Below are 14012 nucleotides of genomic sequence, written 5' to 3'. Positions count from 1 at the left end.
CAATCACTGAATCAATCCACTTCATAGGTGACTTTCCCCTTCTGTGCTGTCCCTCCACCCTACCAAGCATGATGTCCCTCTCCAAGGACCTGTCCCTCCTTGCAACATGTCCAAAGTATGTTAGACAGAGCCTTAGATTCCTTGCCTCCAAGCAGCATCCCATTTTGACCCTTTCCAGGATGAATCTGTTTGTTTTCCTAACAGTCCATGGTACCCTCAATACTCTTCTCCAGCACCACATCTCAAAGGCATCAATTCTCCTTCTGTCCTCCTTAGTCATTGTTCAACTCTCTGATGCATAACAAGTGATAGCAAAGACCATGGCCTGTATCAGATGCACCTTAGTCTCCAAAGAGACACCATTGCTCTTCAGTACTTAGGAAAGGTCCCTAACAGCAGACTTTTCCATGGTAATACATCTTCTAATTTCCTGGCTGCTGGTGCCAAGAGTGTTAACTGTGGAGCCAAGCAAGCTGAAGCTGTGAACAATCTCAAGCTCTTTACCATCCATCCTGATGCTGCCAATTGGCCCAGTGGTGAGACTCTTTGTCTTCTTGACATTGAGCCTCAATCCATATTGGAGGCTGCAGTCCTTAATCCTCTGCAGCAAGCACTTCAGGTCCTCCTCAGTTTCAGCAAGCAGGGCTGTGTCATCTGCATATTGCAGATTGTTGATAGACCTTCTACCAATCTTGACCCCACATTTCTCCTCATAGAGCCCAGCCTCTCGGATAATCTGTTCTGCATACAGGTTGAAAAGGTATGGAGACAGGACACATCCCTGGCGTATGCCCTTTTCAATTTTGAACCGTGCAGTGTTTCCTTGCTCTGTTCTGACAACTGCCTCTTGGTCCAAGTATAGGTTTCTCATTAGCACGATCAAGTGTACTGGGATTCCCATTCTTCTCAGAGTCAGCCACAGCTGACTGGATACAGTAAAATAGAAAAATTAAGAGAATATGTATTTCTTCTTTTAGAATACAAATGTCAATGTGTACATTTATTAAATATTCATATATCTTATTATTTTTCTAAAATTCTATTTTGAAAGCTTGTTTTGGTGCTATGTTACATGGCACAATATACTGTGTTTCATCTTCCTTGTTATTTGCACCTTGTGCGTGGTATAAGAGAGCTCTGGTGGCCTAATGAAAGAAAAGTCATGCTGCCAACACAAAGACTGTGGTCTAAATCCACCAGATTTTCCAAGACAGATAAATCAGCAGTTTCCTCCCAAGTGATTTACAGTTCCTGAAAACCTAGTAAAGGGCGAGCTATGAATTTGTTCTGGTTCAAAGATACGTAGCAACAACAAGATTATAACATAATATCCTTTGATTTTAGTTTTCTAAAATTTACTGGTGATACTGTGGTTAAAGAAGCCTTGCTGCTAACTAAAAGGTCAACATTTCAAACTTACCACTTGCTCCACAGGTGAACGATGCAGTAGTCTGTTTCTGTTAAGAAGATGTGGGGACTTTGTGGTCCTGTTCTGCTCTGTCCTGTTGAGTTGGTATTGGGTTACAATGAGTTAGATAGAAATGACTCAATGAAAGTGAAATTAGTTTCCCAGAAATGCTAAGATGAAATAAAAATTTAACAGATTATAAGAACAGAATTTTATTGTCTTACAGTTCTGGAAGCTAGAAATCTAAATTTAGGGTGTCAGTAGGCTGTGTTTCCTCTGTCCTGTGTAGGGGAAGAACTTTGCTTGTTACTTCCAGTTTCTAGAAGTCCATGGGTTCCTTGGCTTATTAATGAACCTGACCATGGTTTTCTTCCCCTGTTTCTCTGAGTCTGTTCTATTTTATAAGGATGATTTACCTAATTTTTAATAAGATTAAAACTAATTTTGTTTGGGTAGCATATGTTCATTTAACTGAAAACATCTTCAAAGATTTCATTTTCAAAACCTTCAAAGGTCATATTCATTGGTACAAAGGGTAAAAGATTTAAACATATCTTGAGAAAGGACATAATTAACCAATTTCTCTACTTTTTTAAAGCATTTTCCCTTAAATTCTGTCTAGTCTAATATTAATACTATTGCTGTTTCCTTTTTGTGTTTATTTTCTTGGTATGTATTTAGAAATGGCTTCTTTTTAGCCTTTGTTCCCTTATGTGAAGTGTGTTTCTTATTAATAGCTTTGAGCCATTAGGGAAGGACCAGATGTGCTTATTCAGAGGGACCCATTAAGTGTCTATTACTATAGTAACCATAGTGGCTGATCATTTTGATGTTACCTATTACTGTATAAAAATGAAGTGAACCTGATAGACCCCTGGAGATACAAGGAATGCCAAGTTTCAGGCCCAATGTCCAGAAATTTCTCCTTAATATTTTTTAATGTGTTTCTCCCAGAAACAAAGTAGGGTCAAAGATGTATTCTAAAGCCAACTCTATATTCTAGATCTATTTTTCTATATTTCACTGTTTAAGTACCTTAAATGTAAAACTTAAAATATTGACTCAAGTAAAGGTTTCATCTTGGAGTTTACATAGTATTCAGAAAGGAGCTACACTTTTATTAAAATTGAGACCTTGTCACCTATTAAACAAGCTGTGTGACCTTGAGCAAGTCAATGATTCTGAGGCTAAGTTTTCTCATTCACAAAAGAGAAAATGACGTTTCACATAGTTAGTTTGTGTGGGTGAGAATAAACAGGTGTATCTAACAGTACACAAGGTTGACTATTTCCTCTTCACTCCTTAAAGGCATTTAACTGGACCAATTTCTCAGGATGGAGACTCTTAAGTCTTTGAGGCTAGGCAATACACTAGAGGAATGTAGTTTGGGTTCAGTATGATGCTATCATCCTTGGATTTTTTTTTCCAGAGTAATTTCTCTAAAAGGTAGAAAATTCATCAATGACCATTTTTCAGAAACCTGTCCCTGTTCAGCTATGGGTCTAGTTGTCCAACTATCTATGGCTTATGAACTTCCCTTATTTCCTTAAAATACAAATGCTAAAATATTAGTTAAGATTTATAAAATTAATCACAATTGAACTATGAAAACAATGACTAAGATTGATTGTATGAAGCACAATGTGGTTTTTCCTTTTTTTACTCTCCAGTTCTAACTCTCTGCACATTCCATCAGAATACTTTTCTTCATTCTTTCAAGCTGCCCTTTGAAATCTTCTACTCAGCTCTTTTACCTCAGCATCCTCCCCCCCCTTTTTTTGGCTTCTCAACGCTATAGTGCAGTATTTAGAGTCTCTTCTGATATTCATTTTGTTGGTTCCCCCCCCCTTCTGTTTTTGTAAGGGCCTTTTGCTTTCGTCATAGAAAATATCCTTTATATCATCCCAGAACTCATCTGGTCTTCAATAATTGGTGTTCAATGCCTCAAACCTATTCCTTAGATGGTCATGAAATTCAGATAGAATAGATTCAAAATCACATATTGTTATTTTAATTTTCTTCTGCCTTTATTTGAACTTGCATGTGAGTAATTGATATTCTGACCCATAGTCTGACCCTGGCAGAGTTTTGACTGCCAATATTGAGTTTCTCCAATGATTTCTTCCACAAATATAGTCAATCTGATTCCTATGCAGCCCATTAGGCAAGATCTATGTGTGAAGTAATCATTTGTGTCTTTTAAAAAGGGTATTTGCAATGAATATAGAATGGAACATATAAAATTCTACCATTCTATTTTCAGCCATTTCTATTTCATTTCTATCACCAAGTCCATATTTTCCAACTACTCTTCCTTCTTCACTGTTTACAACTTTCACATTCTCATCACCAGTTATTATTTAGACATCTTGTTTGGATGTTCAGTAAATTTCAGACTGCAAGATTTGGTGAAAGTTTTCAATTTCTTCCTCTTTGACTCTAGATGTAGGAGTGTATGTATATTTGAATAACAGTCATGTTAACAGGTCTGCCTTGTATGGGTATGGATAATATCCTGTCACTCACAACATTGTATTTTAGAATAGAACTTGAAATTTGCTTTTTGGCTTTGAATGCAACACCATTCTTCGGTTTTTCATTCCCAGCATAGAACACCATATGCTTCTCTGATTCAAAGTAGCCAAAGCTGATCCATCTCATCTCACTAATGCCTAGTATGTAAAATGTTCATGCTTTCCATTTAATTTTTAACAATTCAAGCTATGTTCATTCCATGTTCCAATTATTTAACAATGTTATTGTTTTTCTCATTTTAACTGAATTCCAATCTGGGTTCTACCACTACACTACTATAACTGTACACATTTCGTTACTGTTCATAGGGTTTTCAAAGGCCTGCTATTTAAGAAATAGATGACCAATCCTGCTTCTTAGTCTATCTTAATCTGGGAGCACTACTAAAATCTATCCACCATGGATAATCCTAAAGGAATTTGACACACCAGTGGCACAGCTTTCAGTATCACAACAACCCACAGGTTATTTCAGTACAGCAAACTGACAGACAAATGTTGTACCAATTAGAACAATGCTCTGCCCAAACACAACAAACTGCCAATTTAGTGTATAACTCTAATAGCAAATCAGTCTTCATACTAGGCCCATAGGCAACAGACTTGAGGCTCCAACTGACTGTTAATCACAAAGATCCACCCACTGGGTCCTGATTGGTTTAAACAAGAGGCTTCCAGTACACAACTGATTGTTAATCCAATAAAAAAATGACCAATCAACTTATACCTGATTGTTAATAAAATTTAAAAAAAAAGGGCCAATCAGTTTACCCCTGATTTTTAGTTAAATCAAAACAACTTACTTTCCAGAATCCAACTGCTGATTCAGGCCATGGTTTTTCTGACCACTTAGTATGCATCTGAGAGCTAGACAATGAATAAGAATGACAGAAGAATAATTGATGCCTTTAAGCTGCAGTGTGGAGAAGAGCACTGAACAGCCCATGGACTTCCACAAAAACAAACAAATATATCTTAGAGAGGGTGATACATCTCTTCAGGAAGAGAATGTAAGTCTTTGTCTCATGGACTTTGGACATGTTGCCTGGAGGGTCTGTTCCTTAGAAAGGGACATGAAACTTCAATGAATGGAGGGTTAGTTAAAGAGAGGAAGACCCTTAACCCAGTGGATCGGCACAGTGACTGCTGCAATGGGCTCTAATGTGTCAGGAAATGTGAGGATTTAGATCTGTTGTTCATAGGATTACTATGAGTTATATTCAACTCAGTGGCACCTAACAACAACAACAACAACAACAACAATAAAATGTTCTATTGTTACTCTCCTCTTTCCTTTAAGGTGAATTCACTTCCACTAACTCCTGAGTTCTACATGTTATTTCCAACACTAGACTATCTAGAAACCTGTAATACTTCATGAAATTCACCTAGTGTCACCTTTTACTTCTTGGGTTTCCTATAAATTGCCTTCTAGTTTTTACTAATATATTCCTATGACTTGTTGATGACTATATCATGTGATAGATTTATTTGCATTATGGAAATGAAAGACTTATCTGTGATGCATTGTGTTAAAATGATTATTTTTCATATTATATTATAAAAGTTCTTTGTCCTTTCAGAACTCCTCTTTATAAAACTATCAACAAGCATTATTTAATGATACACATCTATCTGACTAAATGTAAGAACTTTTGCTTATGGATTATTTTATATACACATTAGATGGGATAAGACTATCTCCTAACCTGTATTGTTTTATTCCTTATAGAGAATAAGACTTTATATCATGATCAAGTTGTTTAATGGGCTGTTGTTGACTCTTTTAAAAAACTTTCCCAGTATTATTAAGTTTTCTCATAAGAAAATCCTGGATAAAAGTTGGTTCTTTTCTTGTTCATTTTGTTTTTATTTTTAACAAGGCCATCTTGAAAGGACAAATACTAGTTAAGATAGGTAGCATTATACTAAATTAAAAACACACTTGATTAGTGACTTTTTTAGAAATTTTTCTAAACTACATGATTTAGTCAAACAAAATTATTAGCTGTCTTTTTTCCCAAAGGTAAATAACCTCTACATATCAATTATACTGAGCAATGTATGTGATCATGCAATATAAATAGAATTTCATTGTTGTGTACAGTAGTGTTCACAAATACCCATATACAAAAGCAGGGTAGTGCTCAATGTCCTTTCATTTAGTTGTTGGAAATTAGGAGCTTCCAAGAGGGATAAATATTGGAATTAGAGTCTTGATGATAGAACATTCACTCCTGTTTGGGTCTGAGGTACAATGATTATGAGCCATGTTCAACTATCTGGGTGGATACTCTCTGGCTTTACATATGGTGTCACCAAAGGGGAAGAAGTGGGTGCCACAGAACTCACCTTCAGAAGGAGAGTAACAAAGTGTAGCAATTTAGTGCTGGCAAGGCACAATTCAGTGCAGCTATCAACCTGGTCCTAAGAACTGAATGTATGATGTGATATCTCAAACACATGGGTAACACCAAACAAAAGCTAAGTTTCTGGACAAAAATAATTTGTATCACAGTGCCTTCCAAGAACAGTATTATCCATTCCAACGAGTGTTTGGCCTATGATTTTGTTCTTTTATTTACTTCAAAGAACTGGGTTCATCTTTACCATAACATCTAGAAAGAAGCAAGCAGGTCTACAGAGTCCCATCCGTGGAAGGCACAATTCCAATGCCAGGCACATGGAGGTGCTCAATAATGTTAACCACTATATTATAAAAGAACATCTGTAGAGGCGGGTCTCTAATCTTGGTGCCAAGCTAAAATTTTCCATTTAAAACTAGCATTTGTTTTATTAACTTAATTCTCATGGCAAGAAATGAAATTTACATAATTGCCTAAATTCAATAATAAACCAACAGAAATGTCAGCCATTTATCTCTCTAGACTTGATTCTCTCCAGTATATATTAAACTCCCTACCCCATTGCTCTGACTCTTGCTCTGCCTTTCAGTTTCCACTTTCCTACCACTTGGTATGACTTCTGATTCCACCTCCACTGGCCCTTGCCTGTGTCTAACTAGTTTTAAAAAGTTGTCTTCCTTGATCTCTCTTCAGCACTTGACAATAGGGATGCTCCCTCCAGGTTGAAACACTTTCTATCTAGATAGCACTATTTATTCCCTTCCAGACTCACAGTCCCTCCCTCCTCCTGATCCTTAAATATTTTGTTTTCATTGTTTTCTAGGTTATGTGCTCTGCCTTAGCAATCTCATCTATTTTGATTACTTCAATGACCACATACGTATTAATTCATAAATCTATTTCTTTGGGAAAAAGGGAATGCCTTATCTTTACATCTAAAAATCCAGTTCAGCAATTCATTTGATGTATCACAGGCACTGGAATGTTAAAATGAAACTTATTGTCTCTCTCAGATTCACTCCTCTTCTACCCAGTTGCCTAAATCAAAATCTTACAGACTTCCTTTTTGTCCCGTAGCACTTTGGGCATAACTTTACTAAAACATTTATTATAATATACTGTAATTTTCTTTTTCCTTGTCTTAGTACTTAGGAATTTTCATTTATTATTGTTTTACCAAGACCTAACAATGGCTACCCTAAAGGAAATAATAGAATGATCTTATTTTTTTTAAATGTTAGCTAATATTCCAACATAACTAGATTATGTTTTATTTTAAAATAAAAAATTCAAATACCCACTGGAAGTACAAAGGCATGTTTAAGTTCATGACTGTAACACGATTGTAACTTTAATTGTTGAATTAACTAGTTTAACTGTCAGATGAATATCTTTGTACTTAGTTTTTATTAAGTGTTAGTAATTTGATAATTTTAATCAACTTTAGTGAATTATAATTCACATCTAATAAAACACGTCCATATCTCCAAACATTAATAACTCAACCTCCCCTCATCATCTCATTTTCTAGATTTATTTCCTTTCAGTACAAAAATCATTGTTATTGTTGTTATGTGCCGTTGAGTCGCCTGCAACTCAAAGTGATCCTATGTACAATAGTTCTGAACCCTGCTTTATGCTAAGCCTGTCTCCCTGACTTCAACACTCCAACCCCGTTACCCCAGTTACTTTTATCAATCCATCTTATCTAGGGTCTTCCTTTCCTGCACTGTCCCTCCACCCTTTGAAGCATGATGGCCTTCTCCAAGGACTGGTCTCTCCTGGCCACATACCCAAAATATGTGAGAAAAAGCTTTAAAATCCTTGCCTCCAAGAAAAAAGTTATTCTCACTCACTCTCTCCAAGACAGAGTTATTTGTTTTCTTGGTGGTTCAGAGTATGTTCAGAATTGTTGTCCAGCTCCACAACTCAAAGGCATAGATTCTTTTATTATCCTTAGTCATTCTCCTGCTCTCTGATGCATAGCAAGTAAATGTGAAAACCATGGCTTGGACCAGGCTCACCTTAGTCTCTAGACTGGCATCATTGCTTCTCAGTACTCTGGAGAGGTCCCTGACAGAAAACTTTCCCAATGCCTTTGTTGTGATAAGCAGTGTCAAATGCTTTTGCATAGTCAGCAAAACAAAGGCAGTGTTCTGATCTATTTGGTTTCAGCCAAGATCCATCTCGCATTGCCCATAATGTCTCCAGTGTCATGGTCTCTTGTAAATCCAACTTGTATATCTGGTCGTTCTCTAGCAATATACTGCTCTAGTTGGTTTGGGGTAATCTTGCTTACTTATGATATTAGTGATACTGTTACATACTGTTTTCACACTTTGTTAGATCACCTTTTAAAAAAATGGGAATAAATATGGATCTCTTCCAGTCAGTTGTTCAGGTAGTTGTCTTCCAGATTTCTTGGAACAACACAGTGAGCATGCCCAGGATACCATCTGTTTCTTGAAGTAGACCAACTGATATGCCATCAATTTCTGAGGTCTTGTTTTCTGCCAATTCCTTCAAAGTAGCTTGAACTTCCTCCTTCATCACAATTGTCTCCTGATCATATGTTGTTTCATTAAATTCTGTGTTAGTTGATTCTTTTTGATGTAGTGACTGTGTACTCCTTCCATCTTCTTTTGATGATTCCTGAGTCATTCACTATTTTGCCCACAGCATCCTTAAGTATTGCAACTAGATGCTTGAATTTGTTCTCAAGTTCCTTCAGCATAAGACATGACAAGTGAATTTGGCATTTTTTTTCTGACGTCAGCTATTTGCATATCTCATTATAATACTTTGCTTTGTTTCCCTGAGCTGTCTTTTGAACTCTTCTGTTCAATTCCTTAACTTCTTTATTTCTTCCCTTTGCTTTGACTTCTCTGCACTTTAGTACTATATTCTATATTTAGAGTATCTTCTGACATACATCTTAGTCTTTTCTTCCTTCTCTGTCTTTGTAATGACCTTTGGCATTTTTTGCGAATGATGTTCTTGATATCCCCTCACAGCTCATCTGGTCTTTGTTCATTAGTGTTGAAGGCCTCAAATCTGTTCATGAAATGGTTCTAAAATTTAAATTGGATAGACTCAAGGTCAAATTTTTATTCCTTTGGAGATTTGTTTTAACCTCCTTTAGCTTTAAGTTTGAACTTGCGTATGAGTCCACTATCAGCATCTGTTGTAGTTTTCACAGCTGATTTTGAGCTTCTCCAGTGATTCTTTCCACAGATGTAATTGATCTGATTCCAGTGTGTACCATTAGGTTAAATCCATGTGTATAGTCATCATTTGGGTTTCTTATAAAAGGTATTTGCAGTGAATAACTCATTAGTTGAACAAAAATTCTATCATTCTATTCTCAGCTCCATTTCTGTCAACAAGTCCATATTTTCCAATGACTGATCCTTCTTCCAACTTTCGTATTCTAGTCACCCATTATAATTAATTCATTTTTAATTAATACATCTTAATTGCATGTTTGAATGATTTATGACTGCAAAAGTTAGCAGAAATCATCTATTTCCTCCTCTTTGGCTCTTGTTATTGGTGCATATTTCTGAATGATAGTGGTATTCACCAGACTTCCTTATACGTGTACGGATATTATCCTGTCGCTCACAACACTGTTTCAAGATGGATCTAGAAATTACTTTTTTTACTGTGAAAGTGACTGTTTTATCCTCACCATTTCACCTGTAGCATAGTAGATCATATGATTGTCAAAGTACCCCATGCCAATCCATCTCATTTCACCAATATCTAGTATGGCAATATTTATGTGTTCTATTTCTTTCTTAACAATGTCCAGGTTTCTACATTAGTGATTCTCACATTATACATTCCAATCATTAGTGTATACTTACAACTTTTTCTCTTCATTTGTGTTTCCAAATTTGATAGCTCAGCCTCGGTTGCCATAACTGCTAATCTACTTTAAGTATACCTTATTGTACAGAGGGTTTTTGAAGGCCTGGTATTTTGGAAGTGGATAGCCAATCCTTCTTCCTAATCTTTCTTAATTTGGATGTTCAGCTTTAGAAAAATATATGACTTATAAGCCTTTTACTGAAAAGAGTAGATGAAAGACACTTCCCAGTTAGAGAAGTAACTGATGGATTCAGTGTTGACCCTACCGTCCCACCCCCAGTACTTTGGTGCATGTTTCTTGCCTCTTGCCTTTCTATGCTCCACCAGCATCCCTTTCCACACTAACGTTCCCCATCCAGAACCTCCCTAGCCTCAGCCATATCAAGGCTCAGGCTTCAAGTCACTTCTGTGATGCCTTGGCCTCCCAATACTCCTGGTCTCTCACACTGCTACCAGTCTCTTTTAAATTTAGGAAGCTCTAAATCCAAATCCCATGTACTAGCTTTAGTTTAGGATTTCTTTCTGAGGAAGTACTGGGGAAATGTCCTTGCCCCTGAGATTCTGTTCCAGAAATATCATCTTGCTGTTGAATTGTATATACATTGTTTTTTTCTTGCTTAGAGCCCCACTCCTATAATACAACCTTTCATAAAACCTAGTGTCTATCACAGTATGATCATTACTATGTCACTGGATATTAAGAAATTTTTGATGCTGAGACCACAGATGTGGAGGCATTAAATAAATATCTAATTACTAACTAGTCAAGTAATATAAATCTTAGTCGATAAGATATAAAGCATGATGTATCTGAGGTGGTTTCATGTGGTTAGATTACAAAAGCCAAGAGAACAACAAAAAAAAAGCCTTTATTTGACATTTCCTCCATGCCTTGTGCTGTGTTAAGACTTTTCATTACCTTAGGTCACTGAAGTCCCATGACAAACTTGTGAAATCAGTTCTGTTATTATCTTCATTTTACCAATGAGAAAGCAGAGACTCAGATAAAGGGCAAGCAATAGCTAATGGTAGAATTCAGAAAGACTCCCAGATTGTCAGACCCTTGGAGGAATTTGAAATCAAACCTGTGGACAATCACAGAATGATAGAGATCATTAGATAAAGAATGGTAAGAGCTGATTTTTACTTAAGAAAGATCACTATGGAGATGATATCAAGAAGAGAGTTAAAGAGGTCAAAGACAAAATAAGGAAAATGAGTGAGAAGACTGAAACACTCCCAGCAAGATATCTTGGCAGTGATACCAAAAGAGCAGTAGAAATCAGAGCTGAAGGATGCCTAAGAGGTGGCTAGAACTTAATGACAAATTTTATCATTGCTTCAGATATAAAGGAGAGGAGGCACTGAGGATGACTCAAGGATGGATGTGTGATTTATATGGCTGTTGTCTTGGATCTTTCAAATACACCCAGTCCTAATGTTTGAGCATAAGTTTCCCAACTTTACAGTTTATTCAAGCCTGCAGTTTCTCAGTGTACTGGCAAGGCCTGTGAGTCAGCACACTTTAGAGTTTGGGCTTTCATAATTACTTAGAACAAGCTGCATCATGCATGTGAAGTCCTACGAAGGGACTGAATCAGGAATGAGTACCTTCCTGCCATCAAAATTTCACCTTGCAAAGCTAATAATGTTATTGTCACTGAGACAGGAGTCATGTTTATTCTCTCTACAGATAAAGATAGGCAAGGTTATGGAGTAGTGTGTTTGTGTATGTGTGTGTGTTTATTTTAGAGGGAGTGATAGAATTCTGTACAATCATTGTTTAATCATTGCAAATAACTTTAAGTAACACAAGCAAATATCATACACATGAACCTCACCTGATGGCCTACATAGGAATCAGATGGATTATATCTGTGGAAAGAATGATTGGAGAAGCTCAATATCAGCTGTGAAAACTAGGTTAGGTGCTTATTGTGGAAGAGACCATCAACTATTTGTATGCAAGTTCAACTGAAGCTAAAGAAAATAAAATCAAATCCACAAGAACTAAAGTTTGACCTTGAGTGTACCCCACTTTAATTTAAAGAACATCTCAGGGACAGTTTTGAGGCCTTAAACACTAATGAGCAAAGACTAGATGAGCTGTGAGAAGATAACAAGAATATCTTCTATTAAGAATGTAAGTAGTCATTACAAAGATGGAGAAGGAGGAAAAGACCACGATGGACGTCAGAAGAAACTCTGAATATTGCACTAGAGCTCCAAGAAGCAAAAGCAAAGAGAAGAAATCAAGAAGGAGCTGAGCAGAAGATTTCAAGAACAGCTTGGGGAAATAAATTATTATAATAAAACATGCAAAGAGCTGGAGTCAGAAAATAAAAAAGAACAAACTTTCTCAGCATTTCTTCAGCCAAAAGAATTGAAGAATAAGTTAAAGCCTCAAGTTGTAATACTTAAAGATGCTGAGAGATAATTCTGAATGACCCAAGAAGCATCAAAAGAAGATGGAAAGAGTATACATAGTCACTATACCAAAAAGAATTGGATGACACAGAAGAATTTAATGAAATAATATATGATCAAAAGGAAGTTCAGGCTACTCTGAAGGAATTGGCAAAAACAAGGCTCCAAGAATGATGACATACCAGTTGACATATTTCAAACAGATATTACCTTGGTTGTGCTTACCAAGTTGTGCTAAGAAATCTGGAAGACAGCTAGCTTGCTAACTGATTAGAAGAGACCCAGATTTATGCCCATTTTAAAAGAGGTTATCTGAAAAAATGTGGAAATTATCCAACTATATCATTAATATCACATTCAAGGAAGATCCTGCTGAAGATTGTCCAAAAATGACTATAATTGCGCATCAAAAGACAACTGCCAGATGGGCAAGCTGAGTATAGAGGAGGCCATGGCACTAGGGACATTATAGCCAATGTCAGATAAATCTTAGCAAGGAGTACCAGAGCAATGTTTATTTGTGTTTCATTGATTATACAAAGGCATTTGGCTATGTGGCTCACAAGAAACTGTGGCCAAATAAGAGAGATGAAAATCAAAACTACAATGAGGTAACATCTCACTCCAGCAACAGTGGCAAAGTTTAACAGGACAACAAGTAATAAATACTGGAGAGAATGTAGCGAGAAAGGAACTCTTATACATTGTTGGTAGGACTGTAAAATGATACAACCATTCTGGAAGGCAGTTTGGCACTTCCTCAAAAAAGCTAACATAGACCCATATAACCATATAACCCAGCAATTCCACTTCCCTGAGAAAATGAGAACTGAGGCATGAAAGGATATTTGTACACCAATGTTAACAGCAGCATTATTCACAATTGCAAGAACATGTAAACATCCCAGATGTCCAATGAATGGATTGAGAAATTATGGTACTTTCATACAATGGAATATTACAAAACATGCAGGAGCAATGATTTTGTACGTTATTACCTAACTTATGCTGAGTGAACTAACTCAGTCCCACAAAGAAAAATATTGTATTAAACCATTCTTGTAGAATGAGCATAACTATCTTGGGGGGGGGGAGGTAGAAGCAGAGGGATGACGATGTAGGGGGAGGGAGGATTAATCATAGGGATGTACAGTTTGATGGGTGGGGAGTGAGGGAAGTTGGAAGAATCTTTTCCAGAAAAAAATGTATTCAAATTTTGTAAATAAACTAGTATTGTTGTTGTTATGTGCCCTTGAGTCGTTTGCAACTACTCATAGCGAACCTATGCACAACAGCCCTAGACCCTGCTCTATCCTGCTCCAACCGCACTGCCTCTGACACACCCATCACGATTACCCCAGTCACCGAATCAATCCATCTCATAGAGGGTCTTCCCCTCCTGGC

This window comes from Elephantulus edwardii, unplaced genomic scaffold (assembly GCF_000299155.1).
Source record: "Elephantulus edwardii isolate Elephantulus edwardi_28Jun2011 unplaced genomic scaffold, EleEdw1.0 scaffold00227, whole genome shotgun sequence".
Classification (NCBI taxonomy): Eukaryota; Metazoa; Chordata; class Mammalia; order Macroscelidea; family Macroscelididae; genus Elephantulus; species Elephantulus edwardii.
This window is presented reverse-complemented; position numbering follows the sequence as displayed.